Here is a 25261-nt window from a genome sequence, read left to right as displayed (position 1 = left end):
ACACCCTGCAGTCGTTGGTGGTATGGGAGAACGTGTTATGCCATTTGCAGTATGGCTTTCCGTTCAGCTCCTGTACCGTGGGGATTTTGAGGCCTTCGGGTAACTTCAGCTGCTTCTCCTTAAGTAAGAGGTCGAAAATTTGCTCAGCTTTAGTTACGTCAAAGTCAAACCCTCTTGGAGGACCTTGTGGCTTCACCCACTTGCAGGACACGGGGCTTGCCCCCCGAGTCCATTCAGCCACTGCTACCTCCTGATCTCCCGCAGACCCTTCATCTTCCTCTGTCTCAACCAGGACTACTGCACGCTTGAATTTGTCCTGGTACAGCTCTGGGTGGCGCTGTTCATATAATGACAGCTTCTGAACCATGTGCGCCAGTGAAGGGTAGTCTGCTTGGGAAGCCATATCCTTGATCGGTGATGTGAGACCCACCACCGCCAACTCAACCGCTTCTTTTTCAGTCAAACGAGCCGAATAACATCGGTTCCTAACGGTCCTGAAGCGCTGGATGTACTCTGACACTGTTTCTCCGCGCTTCTAACGTACTTGTGCTAGATCGGCAATGCCAGCCTCGGAAGCTTCTGAGTGATACTGCATGTGGAATTGTTCCTCCAATTGCTTCCAAGTCCGGATCGAATCTGGTGGCAGTGATGTGTACCACCCAAAAGCCGATCCTGTGAGGGACTGTGCAAAGAACCTCACGCGTAGTGCATCTGCAGCTGAGATCGTGCCCAGCTGCGCCAAATATCGGCTTACATGCTCGATAGAGCTGGAGCCATCTGACCCACTAAACTTGGAGAATTCAGGGAGCCGATATTTGGGTGGTAGTGGGATCAAATCGTAGTCGTTGGGGTACGGCTTGGAATAGCCGATTGCCCTCCTTTTCGGCACCATGCCGAACTGGTCTCTCAAGATTGTGCTGATCTGATCCGCAGTGCTAGCTGCAGGAGTGGAGCTCTGAAGATTCGCTGGCGTGGCATACTTAGCTAGCCACGCTTGCTTCTCAAGATCTGAGCTAGCTGCAGGAGTTGAGCTCTGGACGTTCGTCAGAGTGGCATACTTAGCTAGCCACGTCTGCTTCTCAAGATCTGATCCAGAGGCTCCTCCTGCTGTTCCGGAAGTCCCTGCTGTTGCAGCCTGGTTCGTGAGTGCCCGGGCCATCGCTGCCTGCAGCACGTATGTGCACGTGTATCCGTGAGGGATCTCCTTAGGCGCCTCATACAAGAACTGGTAATCGCTAGGATCGCCACCGATCTTGTAGACGACGAATGCCGGTGTACTCGGCACCTCTGGTGCTGCCAGCGCGAACGGCAGCGGTGGTCGGCTCTGGAGTGGTAGCTCTACTTGGTGAGTCCCTAGAGCCGGCCCTGACGGAGAGTACTGATGCCTCAAGATTTCATGGAGCACCCGAAGGGCGACACGCTCCAAAGTGTTCACCAGGCTCTCAGAATGGCGGTGTAGCGAATGAGCTACCATGAAATTGATCTCCTGACGCAAGGACCTGGTGCGTTCTTCTGAAGGGGTGTGTAATGACCTTGGATCGGGTAGGATCCTTAGTCCCTGTGATTAACATGCTAGTCCCTGGATCATAAGCTAGCACTCACAGTCGATGAAATACCATGTAAAACACAATGTCATTATTACACGAATCGAATAAATCCAGAGTTTAAATTATTACAACTTTGCATAGCTCAAGGCTAGCTCAAATAAAAGCAACGAAAAACTTAAGATAAATTGAGTCCATCAACGCCACAGGCTCGTTGAGTGTAGACCCGCGATCCTAGCGCACCTTTCTTCAACCTTCGTATTCTGCACATGAGTGCAGCCAAAAACATTTGGTCAATACTTTGAATGTATGGCAAATTACACCAAGAAGGAGAAAATTGACTAAATCTACATGTAGGCAGACAAGAGGAGGCTTGAGGTTTATTTGCGTAAAGCCAATTTTTACTTAGTAAAGAGAGAAAATCTTTTACCCTACTTTGCAAAATTTTGATAAATAAAATTGGCCGAGTGGATCACATGGATATTACACACCAAGTGTCCAAATCAACCTAACACTTGGATATGACACACCAAGTCCCGAGCACTTGGATATTACACACCAAGGCCCCAAAACCCACCTATGAACGATATTACACACGCCATAGGGTTTTGAAAATTCCTTTGAAAAAAAAGAGAGGAAATCCTTCAGAGGCTCCATCCTTCAGATGCTCAAATTGTCCTGTTACCGTGGACACGGCTGATCGATCAGGTTAACACTCTCGAGAGGTTGCGCTCTTTACCCACAATTCACAACCAAGCCCTTTTGCCAAAATTCTTCATCTTCATTAAGGCCAGGACGAGGTCACGACGAAGCTTTTCCTTAGTAGCCCCTCCACCTTCCGGATCCGCCCGTGCCCAAAATACCTCCCAATGGCGGTACCCAGGTGAGGTTTCCCACTAAGTACTTAGCCAAGACAGAGCCCATATTTGTATTGTGGTTGCACTGGAAGCTTCTGACATCTGGAACGTGGCAGACTTCTTTGATCCTGGGCGGCAGTCCTCCACCAATCTCCACACTCGTTGTCCCGTCAAAACCATTCCGCCCAGAAGAAAACTTAGTTTTATTTTGAAGGAGGATTTTGGGAGAAAAGTTGCGCTCATAACCAGAGCTCAAGTACTTAGAAAATTTTCTTGTTTCGAACCCCTTTTTATATTTTCGTAGCATAAGCATAGCACTTAGAAAAATTTAGGCATTCCTATGGGTGGGATCAAGTGGAAATATTTCTAAGTATAATTCTACTCATGGCAATCTACAAAATAGCACGCGACTTGCAAAATATCCACCAAGTAAGATCTACCAAAACATCCTACACATGCATACTAATCATTTGAAGGAAAAAGACATGCATAGTAGAAAACTTGGGACAACTTGAACAAAGATGTAACTTGCCTTGATCCGAACAGCACTCTAAACAATATTCCTCCTCAGCAGCACTCGCGCACTCCGCACAATCTATCGCAAGGGTGAAAAATAATTTCAATGAATAACCAATGCAACAATAATGTTTCACACTATATGCATGCATGTAATTATGACATGATGATAAAATACTTTAAATTCGACCAAAATATTATGCATCAAGTCTAACAGGCAGGGAACATCCCAACATTGATTTTCTACATGTATTAATTAAATAAGATTTATATTATATGTTCAAATTGAGGTTTAAGATTCAATATTACAAACATGATAATTAGTTACTTATAATTCGAAAATTCCAGCTTCAAGGTGTAGATAATAAAATTCTGAAACTAACGCAAAAAGAATCGATTAAAACGGAGTTACGGTTATTTAATTATGATTTTCGGAAGTATTCAGATTTCATTGTTTTTACGCAAGGACGTGGCGCGTTCTGAAGCATCGGATCTCGATCAGACGGATGTGGCGCTTCTCAGCTTCGGCTTCGGCTGGACTTCGGCTGGCGGCTTGGCTCGGCTTCAGCGGCTCCGGCGACACGTGAACAATTCAACGTACTAATATACTAAAATTCAATTCTTAACTGATAAATTAAAAATTCTATAATTTACAAAATTAGTATCAGTGGATAGAGGATTTGATTACGAATTCAACGCAAAAAACGAAATCTAAAACGAAGATCTAGATTTGAAGTTACGAATTTTTGAAGTTTAACATGTGACATGAGCTAGCACTACTCTACAGATCGATTGGATCGTGCACGCGAAAAAAAAAAGCATTGCACGAACATGTGCTGCTACCGATTCTGTATACGTATAAATAGAGCTAGCTCTATACAGAGTGTTACCAGGTGGCCGTGGACGACGGAGGAGACGTTCGCGGTGGTCAGGTGCGGATGTCCACGTCGGTGTGCTGGCGGGCTCCGAAGGGCGACGATGTGCGGGTCGACGAGAGATCTTCTTCCCCGTTCTCGTCAGCGATTCTCCTCGTTCCAAACAGCGTCTATCTCCGACTGGAAACGACGAACTCCGGCGAGACTCCGGCGTTATCGTCTGGTTGTTTCCGTGGTCCTGCGTGAGGGGAAAAGAGATGAGAACGACGCGGTCGACGACCTAGAAAGCTTAGAGAGGAAAGTGGAGGCAGGGAGGTCCTGGAACCTCGTCTTCAAGTTCGCGACGGCGGAACTCCGGCGAGATCGGAACGGGCTCTCTGGTGGTCTAGGGTTTGCGATTTTTAGAAAAACGGAGAGAGGCCGATGCGGGAGTATATATGGAGGAGTTTTCGTGGAGTAGGGGGCACGGATTTGAACGGAATCGGAGCGAAAAATCTGGGGATTTTCGAGTTGGTTTGGGAGTCCCGTGTCCTGGTCGAACTAGGCAGGAGGTTGAAGACGATACGGATCAGTAGGGCCCAGCTGTCAGCATTTTTTGTTTTTTTTATTGAAAAGCAAGAAAAGGGAACAGGGGAGGTACGCTGCTGGCCTGCTGCTATGCGGCCATACGCGCGAGCGTGCGCGGAAAGGAGCCAACTGGGTCGACTTGGTCCGGCCTGGTTCGGTCCTCTTTTTTCCTTTTTTCTTTTCTTTATCTTCTCTTTTATTTGTTTCTTATCTTATACTAGCACGAAACCCGTGCTTTGCTACGGGACTGTATTAAATTTAATAGTCATAAATACCATAAATCTGCCTAGAGCAATGTCGTACCGAAAATCACAACATCAATTTCCAAGATATATTCCTTATGTTCATAAAAGGATGTCTTAGATTTTTCTTGATTTAAACGTATGTACACACTATTAAGTATCTACATACATTCAAACTTGGAGAAAGTCAAAACATCATTTTGTGAAGTAATAGTGCGTTTGGAGGGATAGATTTTCCTTCAGATTATCATAGGGTTTACCGAGGTCACGTGTATTATCTCAGTCCCATTCTACTGCTATATATTCCTACACCTCTATTTCTTGGTATTTAAGTTTCTTCAAAGTAAATCATAGGTAATATTGAATTTTAATATAAAAGTGCCAATGCAAAAATTAATCACCTAAGAAGAAAAATAACCTTTTTGTATCTGCCGAAACGATAAAGTAATACCAAATATAAATGCCTGATTATCTAACCATGAACAAATGTGCTTGATGGCAAATGCGGTTCTCTCATTCTGCATATACTGCAAGGATAGTTGAGAGGGAGGATTTTTTTAAGATTAACTATAACATATTATGTAAGCAAGCTGTCTCATTAAAAATGTTTCCAGCGACTTCCAATAGCACCATGTTCCTCGAGACGTAGATGGCCTCATTCCTCATCCAGTAAGATGAAGAGGGGCGGCCGTGCAGATTCTGGTGAATTAATACTGTTTCACATGCACGATTTGAGCCGTGGAGCCGAAAAATCCATGCAACGTGAGTGTCACTGTGATGCCAGCACCATGTCACACAACGCTTCTGGCCGCAAAATGGGTAAATAAATCTGTTGTAAAACAGTACTTGCCAACGAGGTCACTTTTTCTCCAAAACCGTGAAAAATTCCAATTTTACTAAACTGACGTACTTCCTTTTTGCCCCGCGCTGACATATTCTACTTTTGGAATACTACGTTTTACAAAAAGCTGAGCTTCCAACGGAGTCTTCCGGCCTGCTTCGGCATGGAAACCACCACGATCGGATTAGGCCGAGACCATCGTCACCCATGTGAATATGTGATGCCATTCGTGACTGGTATCCCGTCGAACCTTGCGGACGATCATCGTGTCGCCATGGCTCGCTTAGGCAAGCGGCAGCCGGTAGGCTATTGGCTGACGGCGATGTTGGCGTGAACGGCAGCGACCTTGCTAGCGTCGATGGAATCGCTGAGGAAGTAGATGTAGACGTACTCTTGAGGTTTGATGCGGATCGTTTAATATGTCTAGCCGAGGCCAGCGAGAGATACTCGTCAAAGGCAGCTAGATGGCATGGGCCGGGCAGCCACCAAGATGCACGGGTTACAGCCATGTAGGTGATGGGGTCGCCGGCGGCTAATGGGCGAGGCGCTGCCGGCTGCATGGGATGCAAGTGATTGGATCGGCGCTGGCCGTGCGAGATGCAGGGGATGGTGGAGACGCTTCCCGCAGCCCGCAGCCCGCGACGCAAGCATGCTTGAGCAAGCAGGCTGTTTCAGATTTTCGCCACAGACGTTGTTAGTACAGGACCTTCCATCGGGGGCGCAGCCAATAAGCCGCGAGGCCTGGCAGTACCGTAGGGGTCTGCCTCCAAAGTCCAAACGCAGCCCGTGTCCAGTGAGGCAGTGACATGCCAAGGACGCGGAGCAGCACGATGCGGCGGCGCAGCAGGAAGCATGGTTTTGGTGGCCGCGCAGCATGCCCCCCGTGCCTGACCCCGTCCGTCTCCACCACTAACTCCGGCAGCAGCGAGCGCGGTAGCAGTCAGTACCGAGGCCTTGTCGTGGAGGCCCCAATCACCTCTGAATCTCTGTTTTTTTTTCTCTTGCGGTCATAGAGACGAAACAAAATCGCTTGAGATTACTTCTCCCTGAACACCACCATAGGCTCCTTGTATGTTTATGTATGTTTATACGTGATGCTAGCTGCCTGGCCCGTTCCAATCCTTGTGTAATTTAAGCAGTCTAGCAGAGGACGTTTCCTATGTATAGACTTGTTTTTTAGGCATTGGCCAAAGGAACATGGACGGTTTTTTCTGAGCATTGGCCTGGGCCCATGATAACGAACGCTTTGGCCCATGAAAACGACCTGGATCTCGAACAAGTGCGAGCGCCACACGGAACGAACGAGGATGCGGACGTACCACGGTCGTTTTTGTATTTAATAGTAAAGATGAGCTATATAAATTTGAAAAGAGTAAAACAAAAACCAGATAAAATCTGCGAAACTAAATCATTTAATTAGATTTCAGACTTAAGCATAATCTTGAAATAATTTGGAAACCAAATATGCAAATTTTAAAATAGTATGCCATGATGGTATGATGCAACTATTAACATCCTTAATTGTAAAATTTGGGATGTTACAGGGTGGACAGGTCCACTCCATCGAGCGCGCCTTCAGGTGTGAACCCTCTCCACCTGATGCCGTGCGAGCGGGTCCTGTGGAAAGAGCCGATGAGGTCGGCTTCGAGGATAGCTTTGACGTCGTCATACTTCTTCTTGACCTCCTCGGGCAGATCCTCGTATGTTACTGGAGTACCTTCCGCTATCTCAGATGTAGATGGCGCTGCAGTTGATGTCGAAGACTGTCCCACCGGGCGTGCCAGAATGTGTTGGCGTCCGAAACCCACCGGCGAGCTACGGCTGGCAACACGAAGAGCCGGGAACAACCTAGGGCTGCGGCTGGCCCTGGTCCCTCCGAGCGACGGCCCGCAAAGCTCCTGGTACGCACGTCCCGATGCTGGTGCAAGGGCGTGCCACCTGATCTATACCTGATCAGGAAGGTGATGAATTTGCTTCGCTAAGTTCCCTGCATGGCATACACGTAAACATTAAATACGAGTCTCGATCGGCTCTCAGGTTGTCCCGTGAATCGGCTCAAGGAGCCGATCCACCCATGACTCGTATAGGGTTTATGATTGCATGGTGGTCCTGCTTGATCAATATGAAGCTAAAACGACCTACGACGATTTAGGGTTTTCACCACATAATCGGAACATCCTACTCGTGATTGAGCCTGGCAGCCACGCACGGTGATAATAAACCGACCCTAGACAAGGCCTAAAAACCAACGTTAAGTTGATCCCCGGAACATCTTGTCTAGGGTTAGCAAACTACACCCTACGCGCTACTGGATCATTCAACCCGTTTGTAAGGCCTAACTATGTAGATATTAAACTAATCCTTGAGGAATCAAGGAGCAATCATAATGGATCGGACCTACTAAACAATGATCAAGCAAGGTGCCGCCCTTACACCTAAGAAAGGTGTAAGGACGGCTAGACGTCTAAGGGTTGCATGGACGGAAGCATGTAGCACGGTAGAACAATGCTAACCCTAACACATCTATGATAACTACGTTGCTCGCCATAAAAAAGGCTTCAGTACGAGCAACGCATGAACAACGAATAAACGTATACTGCCTAGATCGCAAGATGCGATCTAGGCAGCATGATGCTTACCCGGAAGAAACCCTCGAAACAAGGGGTCGGCGATGCGCCAAGATTGGTTTGTGATGAACGTGATTGTTGTTTTTCTCAATAACCCTAGATACATATTTATAGTCCGTGGACTTTCTAACGTGGGAATAATCCCAACCGTGCACGAGCCAAACTCTAACTAACCGACACGTATCCTACTATATTTACAGATACAAGGGCAAACTGCCCAAACTTCGTGTACAAGGCCGGTTCACGTATTTCTTCCATGTATATTCTTCAAGCCCAATCTTGATCGCGGCCCACCTCTAATCCGGTCAAATTCTGGTGATAACAAGTTGTCAATGCAAAGTAATATAACAAGTGCAATATGCAAGTATGTAGGAATCAATGCACAGTTCACACAAGTGTTTGCTTCTTGAGGTGGAGAGAAACAGGTGAACTAACTCAACATAAAAGTAAAAGAAAGGCCCGTCGCAGAGGGAAGCATTGATTGCTATATTTGTGCTAGAGCTTTGGTTTTAAAAACAAGAAACAATTTTGTCAACGGTAGTAATAAAGCATATGCATCATGGAAATTATATCTTACAAGTTGCAAGCCTCATGCATAGTATACTAATAGTGCCCGCACCTTGTCCTAATTAGCTCGGATTACCTGGATTATCATTGCAATACATATGTTTTAACCACGTGTCACAAAGGGGTACCTCTATGCCGCCTGTACAAAGGTCTAAGGAGAAAGCTCGCATTGGATTTCTCGCTTTTGATTATTCTCAACTTAGACATCCATACCGGGACAACATAGACAACAGATAATGGACTCCTCTTTAATGCATAAGCATGTAGCAACAATTAATTTTCTCATATGAGATTGAGGATATTTGTCCAAAACTGAAACTTCCACCATGATTCATGGCTTTAGTTAGCGGCCCAATGTTCTTCTCTAACAGTATGCATGCTCTAACCATTAAATAAGTGGTAAATCTCCCATACTTCAGACAAGACGGACATGCATAGCAACTCACATGATATTCAACAAAGAGTAGTTGAGGGCGTCCCCAGGAACATGGTTATCGCACAACAAGCAACTTAATAAGAGATAAAGTGCATAAGTACATATTCAATACCACAATAGTTTTTAGGCTATTTGTCCCATGAGCTATATATTGTAAAGGTAGATGATAGAAATTTAAAGGTAGCACTCAAGCAATTTACTTTGGAATGGCGGAGAAATACCATGTAGTAGGTAGGTATGGTGGACACAAATGGCATAGTGGTTGGCTCAAGGATTTTGGATGCATGAGAAGTATTCCCTCTCGATACAAGGTTTAGGCTAGCAAGGTTATTTGAAACAAACACAAGGATGAACTGGTGCAGCAAAACTCACATAAAAGACATATTGTAAACATTATAAGACTCTACACCGTCTTCCTTGTTGTTCAACCCCTTACTAGAAATTATCTAGACCTTAGAGAGAGACCAATTATGCAAACCAAATTTTAGCAAGCTCTATGTATTTCTTCATTAATAGGTGCAAAGTATATGATGCAAGAGCTTAAACATGAGCACACCAATTGCCAAGTATCAAATTATCCAAGACATTTTTAGAATTACTACATGTAGCATTTCCCGTTTCCAACCATATAACAATTTAACGAAGAAGATTCAACCTTCGCCATGAATACTATGAGTAAAGCCTAAGGACATATTTGTCCATATGCAACAGCGGAGCGTGTCTCTCTCCCACACAATTAATGCTAGGATCCAACTTTATTCAAACAAAACAAAAACAAAAACAAACCGACGCTCCAAGCAAAGTGCATAAGATGTGACGGAATAAAAATATAGTTTCACTAGAGGAATCTGATAATGTTGTCGATGAAGAAGGGGATGCCTTGGGCATCCCCAAGCTTAGACGCTTGAGTCTTCTTGAAATATGCAGGGGTGAACCACCGGGGCATCCCCAAGCTTAGAGCTTTCACTCTCCTTGATCATATTGTATCATCCTCCTCTCTTGATCCTTGAAAACTTCATCCACACCAAGCTTATAACAACTCATTAGAGGGTTAGTGCACAATCAAAATTTACATGTTCAGAGGTGACATAATCATTCTTAACACTTCTGGACATTGCACAAAGTTACTGAAAGTTAATGGAATCGAAAAATCCATCAAGCATAGCAAAACAGGCAATGCGAAATAAAAGGAAGAATCTGTCAAAACAGAACAGTTCGAAAAGACGAATTTTATTGAGGCACCAGACTTGCTCAAATGAAAATGCTCAAATTGAATGAAAGTTGCGTACATATCTGGGGATCACTCAAGTAAATTGGCATAATTTTCTGAGTTACCTACAGAGAATTAGGCCCAAATTCCTGACAGCAAAGAAATCTGTTTCTGCGCAGTAATCCAAATCTAGTATGAACCTTACTATCAACGACTTTACTTGGCACAACAATGCAACAAAACAAGATAAGGAGAGGTTGCTACAGTAGTAACAACTTCCAAGACTCAAATATAAAATAAAGGTGCAGTAGTAAAATCATGGGTTGTCTCTCATAAGCGCTTTTCTTTAACGCCTTTCAGCTAGGCGCAGAAAGTGTATATCAAGTATTATCAAGAGTTGATGCATCTACAGCGGGGTTTGGAGTTTTATCAACCATGCATTGTATTTTGGATACATAGGTTTCAGCGGCTCCCTTTTCATTAGTCTTGGGCTTGCTACTCTCATCAAACAAATTTTGAGGGACAAGCCAAGCATAATTATCATCTAGAGCTTCATGCATCGCTAGGAGCTTACATGGTATTGGTGCTTTAATCTCCCCACCATCATTAACATTATTAGTGTACTTAATTCTATCCATATCCATCTTTTCAAGTGTTCTTTTAAAATCGGTGATCATACCAAGCCTCTCATGCTTACTAAAAACTTTTCTAGCTTCTTTGGCTATATCCTCAAATTCTCGCACTAGGACTTTTAGAACAAAATCTCTCTTCTCTCCCCTCTCCATATCAGAAAGTGTAAGGAACATGTGTTGTATCATGGGGTTGAGACTAATAAATCTAGCTTCCATCATGCGTACCAAACAAACAGAGGCATCTTCATAGGTAAGGACAGCTTTTGCCAGTGGTATATCTTTAAGATCTTCATGCATACTAACATGGGTGAAGAATTCTTCTATATTATCTCTTCCAATTATAGACCCTTGTCCCACAGGCATATCTTTTACAGTAAAATTAAAAGGAAACATGTTGAAATAAGCAAATGCAAGTAACTAATTTTTTTGTGTTTTTAATATAGCAAACAAGATAGCAAATAAAGTAAAGCTAGCAACTAATTTTTTTGTATTTTGATATAATGCAGCAAACAAGAAAGTAAATAAAATAAAGCAAGACAAAAACAAAGTAAAGAGATTGGATGTGGAGACTCCCCTTGCAGCGTGTCTTGATCTCCCCGGCAACGGCGCCAGAAAAAGAGCTTGATACGCGTACAGCACGCGTCCGTTGGGAACCCCAAGATGAAGGTGTGATGCGTACAGCAGCAAGTTTTCCCTCAGTAAGAAACCCAGGTCTATCGAACCAGTAGGAGCCAAGAAGCACGTTGAAGGTTGATGGCGGCGAGATGTAGTGCGGCGCAACACCAGGGATTCCAGCGCCAACGTGGAACCTGCACAGCACAACCAAAGTACTTTGCCCCAACGAAACAGTGAGGTTGTCAATCTCACCGGCTTGCTGTAACAAAAGATTAGATGTATAGTGTGGATGATGATTGTTTGCAGAAAACAGTAGAACAAGAATTGCAATAGATTGTATTCGATTAAAAGAATGGACCGGGGTCCACAGTTCACTAGAGGTGTCTCTCCCATAAGAATAAGCATGTTGGGTGAACAAATTATAGTTGGGCAATTGACAAATAGAGAGGGCATGACAATGCACATACATGATATGATGAGTATAGTGAGATTTAATTGGGCATTACGACAAAGTACATAGACCGCTATCCAGCATGCATCTATGCCTAAAAAGTCCACCTTCAGGTTATCATCCGAACCCCTTCCAGTATTAAGTTCCAAACAACAGACAATTGCATTAAGTATGGTGCATAATGTAATCAACAACTACATCCTCGGACATAGCATCGATGTTTTATCCCTAGTGGCAACAGCACATCCACAACCTTAGAACTTTCTATCACTGTCCCAGATTTAATGGAGGCATGAACCCACTATCGAGCATATATACTCCCCCTTGGAGTTACTAGCAAAAACTTGGCCAGAGCCTCTACTAACAACGGAGAGCATGCAAGATCATAAACAACATATAGATATAAATTGATAATCAACATAACATAGTATTCTCTATCCATCGGATCCCAACAAACACAACATATAGCATTACAGATAGATGATCTTGATCATGTTAGGCAGCTCACAAGACCCGACAATGAAGCACAATTAGGAGAAGATGACCATCTAGCTACTGCTATGGACCCATAGTCCAGGGGTGAACTACTCACTCATCACTCCGGAGGCGACCATGGCAGTGAAGAGTCCTCCGGGAGATGATTCCCCTCTCCGGCAGGGTGCCGGAGGCGATCTCCTGAATCCCCCGAGATGGGATTGGCGGCGGCGGCGTCTCTGGAAGGTTTTCCGTATCGTGGCTCTCGGTACTGGGGGTTTCGCGACGAAGGCTATAAGTAGGCGGAGGAGATAGGTCAGGGCCGCACGAGGGCCCCACACGACAGGCCGGCGCGGCCAGGGCTTGGGCCGCGCCGCCTTAGTGTGTCGGCGCCCCATGGCCCCACTTCGTGACTCCTTCGGTCTTCTGGAAGCTTCGTGTGAAAATAGGCCCCTGGGCGTTGATTTCGTCCAATTCCGAGAATATTTCCTTACTAGGATTTCTGAAACCAAAAACAGCAGAAACAAGAATCGGCTCTTCGGCATCTCATTAATAGGTTAGTGCCGGAAAATGCATAAATATGACATAAAGTGTGCATAAAACATGTAGGTATCATCAATAATGTGGCATGGAACATAAGAAATTATCGATACGTCGGAGACGTATCAATAGCTATAAAAATTCTCCTCTTGATGATTATTTCCCCGTTGTTAAGAATGTTAATGGTCCAGCTATTGAGATTAAAGATAAAGATTATGAATTTAAGGTGGATCCTGAAATTATTAAAAAAGCTGAGAAGGGTTTTAGAAGAGTATAATGATCCATGGTTGAAATAGAATAAATATGAATCATTCCATTTTCCTATGGAAACCAAGACTGAATATAAAAGCCTTTAAAAAAAAAGGAAAAGCCACATAAAGTAAGGGTAAACCATTTGGTAAATACTTTGTGGAAAAATAAAAAAATATCTTTTAGAAATCCTTTTGTGATTCCATGATCAAAGGTGATCATAGCCAAATTTAGAAGGAAAGGTTTTTGGCAAGATCCTTTGAATTAATATTTTGAGTCATAGTACAAATCAAAAGAGGTTTCGTGATTTTTGTGAAATGCTTTTCAAATGTTTTTGCAGGGAGGAGGTTAAGGTAATACAAGAGTGACCATAGCTTCACTATTTTTCTGGAGACTAGAAATTTTGTGTTGAGGTACTTATGGGAAAACACCAAGCATAGGATTTAATGTATTGGTAGGGAAAGGAAAAGAATTTTCCAGGGCCACACATGTGTTTTATTTAGTTAGTTGCTAAGTTGTTTTAATGCTAGAGATCTTGTTCTTGGAGGTAGATCAAGACAACTTTTCAACCAGTATAACAAGATAATTCATCTACCAGCAAATCAAGCAAAATCATCTTCAAGCAGATCAAGACAATTCATCTTAATTAGTCTTTAGAAAAAAAATTGTTCCCCCTGATTTTTGCACTATGAAAACTAAATAAGGTTGCAAAAGTTGGGGTGTTACAGCCGCCTCCTGGCTCTTCTTCGTCTCTCCTCTGGACTCTGTCTTCGTGACAGTAAAATAGGAACTTCGGCTTTCGTTTCGTCCAAATCCGATAATATTTCATGTACAACTTTTTTGAAATAAAAAAACAGCAGAAAACAAGAACTAACACTATGGCATCTTGTCAATAGGTTAGTTCCAGAAAATTCATAAAAATGCCATGAAGTGTAAACAAAACATATAGAAATTGGTGTAAAACAAGCATGGAGCATAAAAAATTATAGATATGTTTGCAACGTATCACACCCTGTTCCTTCGTGTGAAGCAGCATCTTCCTAGCTTCGGTGCAGATCCCGTGGGCACTGAGGCTCCCTTGGACTCCAATGAACCTGGAGCCTTCCTGGAGCTCCTTGACCGCATCGTGCGCTTGCGGGAGGAGGTTGCTCCTAAGTGGGAAGAGTACGTCGACGACGTGTGTCTTACTCTCTTGAAGAAGGCGGCCGCTCGCCTCTTCTCCAACCTTGAGCGCCTCACGCCGGGCCTGGACAACAAGGATCTCCTGGGACACCCTGTTGTTCCGGCAAAGAACATCGACCCAGCTCAAGTTTGATTGAGCAAGGTGATGCGTGTGGTTGACACGTCCGTTGGGAACCCCAAGAGGAAGGTGTGATGCGCACAGCGGCAAGTTTCCCTCAGTAAGAAACCAAGGTTTAATCGGACCAGTAGGAGTCAAGAAGCACGTTGAAGGTTGATGGCGGCGGGATGTAGTACGGCGCAACACCAGGGATTCCGGCGCCAACGTGGAACCTGCACAACACAACCAAAGTACTTTGCCCCAACGAAACAGTGAGGTTGTCAATCTCACCGGCTTGCTGTAACAAAGGATTAAATGTATTGTGTGGAAGATGATTGTTTGCAGAAAACAGTAGAACAAGTATTGCAGTAGATTGTATTTCAGTATAGAGAATTGGACCGGGGTCCACAGTTCACTAGAGGTGTCTCTCCCATAAGATAAATAGCATGTTGGGTGAACAAATTACAGTTGGGCAATTGACAAATAAAGAGGGCATGACCATGCACATACATATCATGATGAGTATAGTGAGATTTAATTGGGCATTACGACAAAGTACATAGACCGCTATCCAGCATGCATCTATGCCTAAAAAGTCCACCTTCAGGTTATCATCCGAACCCCCTCCAGTATTAAGTTGCTAACAACAGACAATTGCATTAAGTATTGCGCGTAATGTAACTAGTGACTACATCCTTGAACATAGCACCAATGTTTTATCCCTAGTGGCAACAGCACATCCGTAACCTTAGTGGTTCTTGTCACTCCTCCAGATTCACGGAGACATGAACCCACTATCGAGCATAAATACTCCCTCTTGGAGTTACTAGCATCAACTTGGCCAGAGCATCTACTAATAACGGAGAGCATGCAAGATCATAAACAACACATAGACATAGCTTTGATAATCAACATAACAAGTATTCTCTATTCATCGGATCCCAACAAACGCAACATATAGAATTACAGATAGATGATCTTGATCATGTTAGGCAGCTCACAAGATCCGACAATGATAGCACAATGGGGAGAAGACAACCATCTAGCTACTGCTATGGACCCATAGTCCAGGGGTAGACTACTCACACATCACACCGGAGGCGACCATGGCGGCGTAGAGTCCTCCGGGAGATGATTCCCCTCTCCGGCAGGTGCCGGAGGCGATCTCCGGATCCCCGAGATGGGATCGGCGGCGGCGGGGTCTCTGGAAGGTTTTCCGTTTCGTGGCTCTCGACCGGGGTTTTCACAACGGAGGCTTTAAGTAGGCGGAAGGGCAGGTCAAGAGGCGGCACGAGGGCCCCACACCACGTGGCCGCGCGGCCACGGGGGGCGGCGCCGCCCTAGGGTGTGGCCCCCTCGTGGCCCCTCTTCGTCTCTTCTTCGGACTTCTGGAAGCTTCGTGGCAAAATAGGACCCTGGGCGTTGATTTCGTCCAATTCTGAGAATATTTCGTTACTAGGATTTCTGAAACCAAAAATAGCGTAAAACAAAGAATCGGCACTTCAAAGATCTTGTTAATAGGTTAGTTCCAGAAAATGCACGAATATGACATAAAGTGTGCATAAAACATGTAGATAACATCAATAATGTGGCATGGAACATAAGAAATTATCGATACGTTGGAGACGTATCAGCATCCCCAAGCTTAGTTCTGCTCGTCCCGAGCAGGTAAAACGATAACACAGATAATTTCTGGAGTGACATGCCATCATAACCTTGATCATACTATTTGTAAAGCATATGTAGTGAATGCAGCGATCAAAACAATGTATATGACATGAGTAAACAAGTGAATCATATAGCAAAGACTTTTCATGAATAGTACTTCAAGACAAGCATCAATAAGTCTTGCATAAGAGTTAACTCATAAAGCAATAATTCATAGTAAAAGCATTGAAGCAACACAAAGGAAGATTAAGTTTCAGCGATTGCTTTCAACTTATAACATGTATATCTCATGGATATTGTCAACATAGAGTAATATAATCAGTGCAATATGCAAGTATGTAGGAATCAATGCACAGTTCACACAAGTGTTTGCTTCTTGAGGTGGAGAGAAATAGGTGAACTGATTCAACAATGAAAGTAAAAGAATGATCCTCCATAGAGGAAAAGCATCGATTGCTATATTTGTGCTAGAGCTTTGATTTTGAAAACATGAAACAATTTTGTCAACGGTAGTAATAAAGCATATGTATCATGTAAATTATATCTTACAAGTTGCAAGCCTCATGCATAGTATACTAATAGTGCCCGCACCTTGTCCTAATTAGCTTGGACTACCGGATCATCACAATGCACATGTTTTAACCAAGTGTCACAAAGGGGTACCTCTATGCCGCCTGTACAAAGGTCTAAGGAGAAAGCTCGCATTGGATTTCTCGCGATTGATTATTCTTCAACTTAGACATCCATACCGGGACAACATAGACAACAGATAATGGACTCCTCTTTTATGCATAAGCATGTAACAACAATTAATAATTTTCTCATTTGAGATTGAGGATATATGTCCAAAACTGAAACTTCCACCATGGATCATGGCTTTAGTTAGCGGCCCAATGTTCTTCTCTAACAATATGCATGCTTAACCATAGGGTGGTAGATCGCTCTTACTTCAGACAAGACGAACATGCATAGCAACTCACATGAAATTCAACAATGAATAGTTGATGGCGTCCCCAGTGAACATGGTTATCGCACAACAAGCAACTTTAATAAGAGATAAGGTGCATAATTACATATTCAATACCACAATAGTTTTTAAGCTATTTGTCCCATGAGCTATATATTGCAAAGGCGAATGATGGAATTTTAAAGGTAGCACTCAAGCAATTTACTTTGGAATGGCGGAAAATACCATGTAGTAGGTAGGTATGGTGGACACAAATGGCATAGTGGTTGGCTCAAGTATTTTGGATGCATGAGAAGTATTCCCTCTCGATACAAGGTTTAGGCTAGCAAGGCTTATTTGAAACAAACACAAGGATGAACCGGTGCAGCAAAACTCACATAAAAGACATATTGAAAACATTATAAGACTCTACACCGTCTTCCTTGTTGTTCAAACTCAATACTAGAAATTATCTAGACCTTAGAGAAACCAAATATGCAAACCAAATTTTAGCATGCTCTATGTATTTCTTCATTAATGGGTGCAAAGCATATGATGCAAGAGCTTAAACATGAGCACAACAATTGCCAAGTATCACATTACCCAAGACATTTATAGCAATTACTACATGTATCATTTTCCAATTCCAACCATATAACAATTTAACGAAGGAGAAACTTCGCCATGAATACTATGAGTAGAAACTAAGGACATACTTGTCCATATGCTACAGCGGAGCGTGTCTCTCTCCCATAAAGTGAATGCTAGGATCCATTTTATTCAAACAAAACAAAAAAAACAAAAACAAACCGACGCTCCAAGCAAAACACATAAGATGTGATGGAATAAATATAGTTTCAGGGGGGCATCCCCAAGCTTAGACGCTTGAGTCTTCTTGATATATGCAGGGGTGAACCACCGGGGCATCCCCAAGCTTAGAGCTTTCACTCTCCTTGATCATGTTGCATCATACTCCTCTCTTGATCCTTGAAAACTTCCTCCACACCAAACTTAGAACAACTCATTAGAGGGTTAGCGACAATAAAAATTAACATATTCAGAGGTGACACAATCATTCTTAACACTTCTGGACATTGCATAATGCTACTGGACATTAATGGATCAAAGAAATTCATCCAACATAGCAAAAGAGGCAATGCGAAATAAAAGGCAGAATCTGTCAAAACAGAACAGTTCGTATTGACAAATTTTATCGAGGCACCAGACTTGCTCAAATGAAAATTCTCAAATTGAATGAAAGTTGCGTACATATCTGAGGATCACTCATGTAAATTGGCATAATTTTCTGAGTTACCTACAGGGGAAAACAGCCCAGATTCGTGACAGCAAAGAAATCTGTTTCTACGCAGTAATCCAAATCTAGTATGAACTTTTCTATCAACGGCTTTACTTGGCACAATAAAACACTAAACTAAGATAAGGAGAGGTTGCTACAGTAGTAAACAACTTCCAAAACACAAAATAAAAAACAAAGTACTGTAGGTAAAAACATGGGTTGTCTCCCATAAGCGCTTTTCTTTAACGCCTTTCAGCTAGGCGCAGAAAGTGTGTGTCAAGTATTATCAAGAGACGAAGTGTCAACATCATAATTTGTTCTCATAATAGAATCAAAAGGTAACTTCATTCTCTTTCTAGGGAAGTGCTCCATACCTTTCTTGAGAGGAAATTGATATTTTATATTACCTTCCTTCATATCAATGATAGCACCAACAAACAAGAAAAGGTCTTCCCAATATAATGGGACAAGATGCATTGCATTCAATATCCAAGACAACAAAATCAACGGGGACAAGGTTATTGTTAACAGTAATGCGAACATTATCAACTTTCCCCAAAGGTTTCTTTGTAGAATGATCAGCAAGATTAACATCCAAATAACAATTTTGCAGCGGTGGCAAGTCAAGCATATTATAAATTTTCTTAGGCATAACAGAAATACTTGCACCAAGATCACATAAAGCATTGCAATCAAAATCTTTAACCTTCATCTTAATGATGGGCTCCCAACCATCCTCTAGCTTTTTAGGAATAGAGGCTTCGCGCTCTAGTTTCTCTTCTCTAGCTTTTATGAGAGCATTTGTAATATGTTGCGTGAAAGCCAAATTAATAGCACTAGCATTAGGACTTTTAGCAAGTTTTTGTAAGAACTTTATAAGTTCAGAGATGTGGCAATCATCAAAATTCAAACCATTATAATCTAAAGCAATGGGATCTTCATTCCCAATGTTGGAAAAAATTTCAGCAGCTTTATCACAGTGCGATTTCAATGATTTTAGCTTTAGCAGCTTTCTCGCGCTTTGCATTAGAAGTGGAAACATTGCTAACACCAATTCTTTTATTATTATTAGTAGGAGGTGCAGCAACATGTGTAGCATTAGCATTACAAGTGGTGGTAATAGTCCAAACTTTAGCTACATTCTTCTCTTTAGCTAGTTTTTCATTTTCTTCTCTATCCCACCTAGCACGCAGTTCAGCCATTAATCTTATATTCTCATTAATTCTAACTTGGATGGCATTTGCTGTAGTAACAATTTTATTATGATGATTTTCATTAGGCATGACTTTCGATTTCAAAAGATCAACATCAGCAGCAAGACTATCGACTTTAGAAGCAAGTATATCAATTTTCCCAAGCTTTTCTTCAACAGATTTGTTAAAAGCAGTTTGTGTACTAATAAATTCTTTAAGCATGGCTTCAAGTCCAGGGGGTGAACTCCTATTATTGTTGTAAGAATTCCCATAAGAATTACCATAGCCGTTGCCATTATTATAAGGATATGGCCTATAGTTGTTACTAGAATTGTTCCGGTAAGCATTGTTGTTGAAATTATTATTTTTAATGAAGTTTACATCAACATGTTCTTCTTGTGCAACCAATGAAGCTAATGGAACATTATTAGGATCAATATTAGTCCTATCATTCACAAGCATAGACATAATAGCATCAATCTTATCACTCAAGGAAGAGGTTTCTTCGACAGAATTTACCTTCTTACCTTGTGGAGCTCTTTCCGTGTGCCATTCAGAGTAGTTGATCATCATATTATCAAGAAGCTTTGTTGCTTCACCAAGAGTGATGGACATAAAGGTACCTCCAGCAGCTGAATCCAATAAATTCCATGAAGAAAAATTTAGTCCTGCATAGAAGGTTTGGATGATCATCCAAGTAGTCAGTCCATGGGTTGGGTAATTTTTAACCAGACATTTCATTCTTTCCCAAGCTTGAGCAACATGTTCAGTATCTAATTGTTTAAAATTCATTATGCTACTCCTCAAAGATATAATTTTAGCAGGGGGATAATATCTACCAATAAAAGCATCCTTGCATTTAGTCCATGAATCAATACTATTCTTAGGCAGAGATAGCAACCAATCTTTAGCTCTTCCTCTTAATGAGAAAGGGAACAATTTTAATTTTATAATGTCACCATCTACATCTTTATATTTTTGCATTTCACACAATTCAACAAAATTATTAAGATGGGCAGCAGCATCATCAGAACTAACACCAGAAAATTGCTCTCGCATAACAAGATTCAGTAAAGCAGGTTTAATTTCAAAGAATTCTGCTGTAGTAGCAGGTGGAGCAATAGGTGTGCATAAGAAATCATTATTATTTGTGGTTGTGAAGTCACACAACTTAGTATTTTCAGGGTTGGCCATTTTAGCAACAGTAAATAAAGCAAACTAGATAAAGTAAATGCAAGTAAACTAATTTTTTTGTGTTTTTGATATAGCAAACAAGATAGCAAATAAAGTAAAACTAGCAACTAATTTTTTTGTATTTTGATTTAGTGCAGCAAACAAAGTAATAAATAAAACTAAGCAAGACAAAAACAAAGTAAAGAGATTGAGAAGTGGAGACTCCCCTTGCAGCGTGTCTTGATCTCCCCGGCAACGGCGCCAGAAATTTGCTTGATGCGTGTGGTTGACACGTCCGTTGGGAACCCCAAGAGGAAGGTGTGATGCGCACAGCGGCAAGTTTCCTCGCAAGAAACCAAGGTTTAATCGGACCAGTAGGAGTCAAGAAGCACGTTGAAGGTTGATGGCGGCGGGATGTAGTGCGGCGCAACACCAGGGATTCCGGCGCCAACGTGGAACCTGCACAACACAACCAAAGTACTTTGCCCCAACGAAACAGTGAGGTTGTCAATCTCACCGGCTTGCTGTAACAAAGGATTAAATGTATTGTGTGGACGATGATTGTTTGCAGAAAACAGTAGAACAAGTATTGCAGTAGATTGTATTTCAGTATAGAGAATTGGACCGGGGTCCACAGTTCACTAGAGGTGTCTCTCCCATAAGATAAATAGCATGTTGGGTGAACAAATTACAGTTGGGCAATTGAAAAATAAAGAGGGCATGACCATGCACATACATATCATGATGAGTATAGTGAGATTTAATTGGGCATTACGACAAAGTACATAGACCGCTATCTAGCATGCATCTATGCCTAAAAAGTCCACCTTCAGGTTATCATCCGAACCCCCTCCAGTATTAAGTTGCTAACAACAGACAATTGCATTAAGTATTGCGCGTAATGTAACTAGTGACTACATCCTTGAACATAGCACCAATGTTTTATCCCTAGTGGCAACAGCACATCCGTAACCTTAGTGGTTCTTGTCACTCCTCCAGATTCACGGAGACATGAACCCACTATCGAGCATAAATACTCCCTCTTAGAGTTACTAGCATCAACTTGGCCAGAGCATCTACTAATAACGGAGAGCATGCAAGATCATAAACAACACATAGACATAGCTTTGATAATCAACATAACAAGTATTCTCTATTCATCGGATCCCAACAAACGCAACATATAGAATTACAGATAGATGATCTTGATCATGTTAGGCAGCTCACAAGATCCGACAATGATAGCACAATGGGGAGAAGACAACCATCTAGCTACTGCTATGGACCCATAGTCCAGGGGTAGACTACTCACACATCACACCGGAGGCGACCATGGCGGCGTAGAGTCCTCCGGGAGATGATTCCCCTCTCCGGCAGGGTGCCGGAGGCGATCTCCTGGATCCCCCGAGATGGGATCGGCGGCGGCGGCGTCTCTGGAAGGTTTTCCGTATCGTGGCTCTCGGTACTGGGGTTTTCGCAACGGAGGCTTTAAGTAGGCGGAAGGGCAGGTCAAGAGGCGGCACGAGGGCCCCACACCACAGGGCCGCGTGGCCAAGGGGGGGGCCACGCCGCCCTAGGGTGTGGCCCCCTCGTGGCCCCTCTTCGTCTCTTCTTCGGACTTCTGGAAGCTTCGTGGCAAAATAGGACCCTGGGCGTTGATTTCGTCCAATTCCGAGAATATTTCGTTACTAGGATTTCTGAAACCAAAAACAGCAGATAACAGCAACTGGCACTTCGGCATCTTGTTAATAGGTTAGTTCCAGAAAATGCACGAATATGACATAAAGTGTGCATAAAACATGTAGATAACATCAATAATGTGGCATGGAACATAAGAAATTATCGATACGTTGGAGACGTATCACAAGGCACGGGTTGCCGAGCGCACGTGGCTTTTCCTTGGGAAGTTCCGATGCGGGCCGGCGCCGGATGCTGCTGGAGGGGATGCTGCCTTGAATAAGGAAGGCTCCGGAGCCGAAGGCTCTGGTAGCAGTGACTTTGGTGAGCCAGGATCCGATGAGTCGGAATTCGAGAATAATGGTGACTCCGGCGAGAGCACCTCTGATGACAGCGACTTTGCGGCCTGAGCAAGGCTCCTTCTTCCGCTTGCATCAGATTCTTCGTTGTGTTAAGAACGCCTTTAGTGTCATTCCCTTAGCTCTTTTGTATTCAGAACCTTAGGGCCATACTAGCGTATAATATGTCCTTTAATGATACTCCTTGATCCCTCTGAGGGGCGTTTGTGAGATGATCATGTAGGCTCCTTAGCAGGGATGTGCCTATTCTGGATAAGAATTTCCTGCAAGAAAACCGTCATGTATGTGTGTTCTTGTTGGTTCCTCGAGGATGCAACCGTAAGACTTTGCATGTAGGCTCTGAACGTGTTCCTTGTTAGTTCCTCGGGTAGGTAACTGTAAGGCTTTCACGTGAGGCGTGTCCTGTATGCATGTTCTTGTTGGTTCCTCGAGGAGGTAACCGTAAGACTTTACTTGTAGGCTCTGAACGTGACTCCTTGTTGGTCCCTCGAGGAGACGACCGTAAGGTTTGCACACGAGGGGTGTCATGTATGCCTGTTCTGGTTGGTTCCTCGAGGAGGTAACCGTAAAACTTTACATGTAGGCTCTAAACGCGACTCCTTGTTGGTCCCTCGAGGAGGTGACTGTAAGGTTTGCACATGAGGGGTGTCCTGTATGCGTTCTCTTGATGGTTCCTCTAGGAGGCGACCATAAGATTCACATGTAGGCTCTGATGTGTCTCCTTGTAAGTCCCTCGGGGAGGTGAATGTAAGGTTTGCACATGTATAAGAGTTATCATGTCAGCGGATTCTGTTGGTTCCTCGAGGAGGTAACCGTAGACCTGCACCTTAGGCTTTACCATGACTCTTTGTTGGTTCCTCAGGGTGGTAACCGAAGGGTTCTACGTGTTGTTTTTCTCGTGCGATGCGTTCCTCGAGTGGGTTGTCGTGGGAGGAGATCGGATACCTAGTGACTTGGTGAGGTGGCTTAGTGCGGGTAGCGACCCCGCTGCCAGAGCTCAGTACCCAAGTGTAGGACTGATGGGTTACCCCGACTAAGGCATCGTGCCTATCCCCCGCTCGCGCGGTGCACACAATCGAGAAGTCAGGGAATGCTTTGAGACACGTGTTTGAATTCCATGAAGACCAATCCAAAAGACCAGCTTGAGATCCTCATAAAGGCCAATCCGAGAGACCAGTTTGTGAACTTCATAAAGAACAATCTGAGAGACCAGTTTGTGAACTTCATAAAGACCAATCTGAAAGACCAGTTTGCAAACTTCTCAAATACCTATCTGAGAGAAATAGGCGCATAGCGCATTCTTGAAGGATTTGACGATTGAAGAAAATAAGCCTGACCTGAGCACTTTGCAGCTGGCGTGCCCCGCAAGGGGTGGCACAATAAGCCCCAGACTGCAAATGGCCTGGTCATTTGCTGATGTTGTCCTGACAGAGCCTCTGGCTGTTCCTTACTAGGTTAGCCGTGAGCGTGTGGGATGCACGTTGATGGCGTGATTCCCTAGCCCCGAGCCCCTGCTTATCCTTGGCGCGCTGGAGATCCTCCTTCCGACTCACCCGGAGACTGAGTGTCACTGGGGTGCCAGGTAGGAGATCTAGACCGGTACCGGCGAATTGGTCCTCCGTACCGCGAGGGTCCTGACGAACCGTCCTCGCTCTGCACCCGGTTGGCGCACTCGTGTGCCAGCTCGAGGAGCCTAGCGGTGGTTACCGGCTCCGTGGAGAGTGTCAGCTGCTCAATCATCTGAAGGTTGGTGGTACCAAAACGAAATGTCTCCACCCCTTGCGCTTCACTGACCTGAGGCAGCCAGAGGTAGACGTTAGTGAAACGCTTTGTGAAGGAATGCAGATGCTCTCCCGAACGCTGCTTCAGAGACAAGAGATCCCGCAGTGCGAGCGGGCGCGAGGTGTGCTCTGGTTGCTCCATTAAGGTGGAGACTTCTTTCCTTCTACTGCTCGAGGACCAGGCGCGTCCGCCACCGCTAGGCTTCACCTTGACTCGCCCCCGAGATAGGGGAAAGAAGGAATGCCCGACAGGTGTAGCGCCTCCCGGTGCAGCCTCTGTCGAGCCCCAGCGACCGTCGCAACCTCAGCCATCGCGTGTGCGAGTCCGCAGATGCTGGCCAGCCACGGGTCGAAGCTCGTTCCTTTCGGACGGAGACGGAGCAGCTCCTGCGTCAGCCACAGAGCAGTCTCAAGGACCGGCTCCCGGGGATGGTCAGGCAGCCCCGCGAGCTCTGCCAGATTGGCCATGAAGATATAGTCGAAGGCCATCAGATAAGAACGATGACGGACTGAGTCCCCTACCTGGCGCGCCAAATGGCGGAGATTCGTGTTCGTCATCCGAACCCGAGAGGTTCGAACACATGGGACTGAAGATCACATCTTCGCCTTACCGAGGCGGGCACTACAGAGAGATACACGACAGTT

General features: G+C 44.0%; 1 long non-coding RNA gene across 1 annotated transcript; it reads right to left on the bottom strand.

Moving 5' to 3' along the window:
• Positions 1-1608: 1608 nt before the first annotated feature.
• Positions 1609-4366, bottom strand: LOC127316377 (uncharacterized). The gene is made up of 4 exons (XR_007860291.2): positions 4118-4366; positions 3808-4030; positions 2934-2996; positions 1609-1807 (listed from the first exon to the last, which is right to left on the bottom strand). It is a non-coding gene; the product is annotated as an uncharacterized lncRNA (long non-coding RNA).
• Between the last annotated feature and the right edge of the window lie 20895 nt (positions 4367-25261).

The sequence above is a fragment of the Lolium perenne genome, chromosome 7, assembly GCF_019359855.2.
Source record: "Lolium perenne isolate Kyuss_39 chromosome 7, Kyuss_2.0, whole genome shotgun sequence".
NCBI classification, from domain to species: domain Eukaryota; kingdom Viridiplantae; phylum Streptophyta; class Magnoliopsida; order Poales; family Poaceae; genus Lolium; species Lolium perenne.
This window is presented reverse-complemented; position numbering and strand designations above follow the sequence as displayed.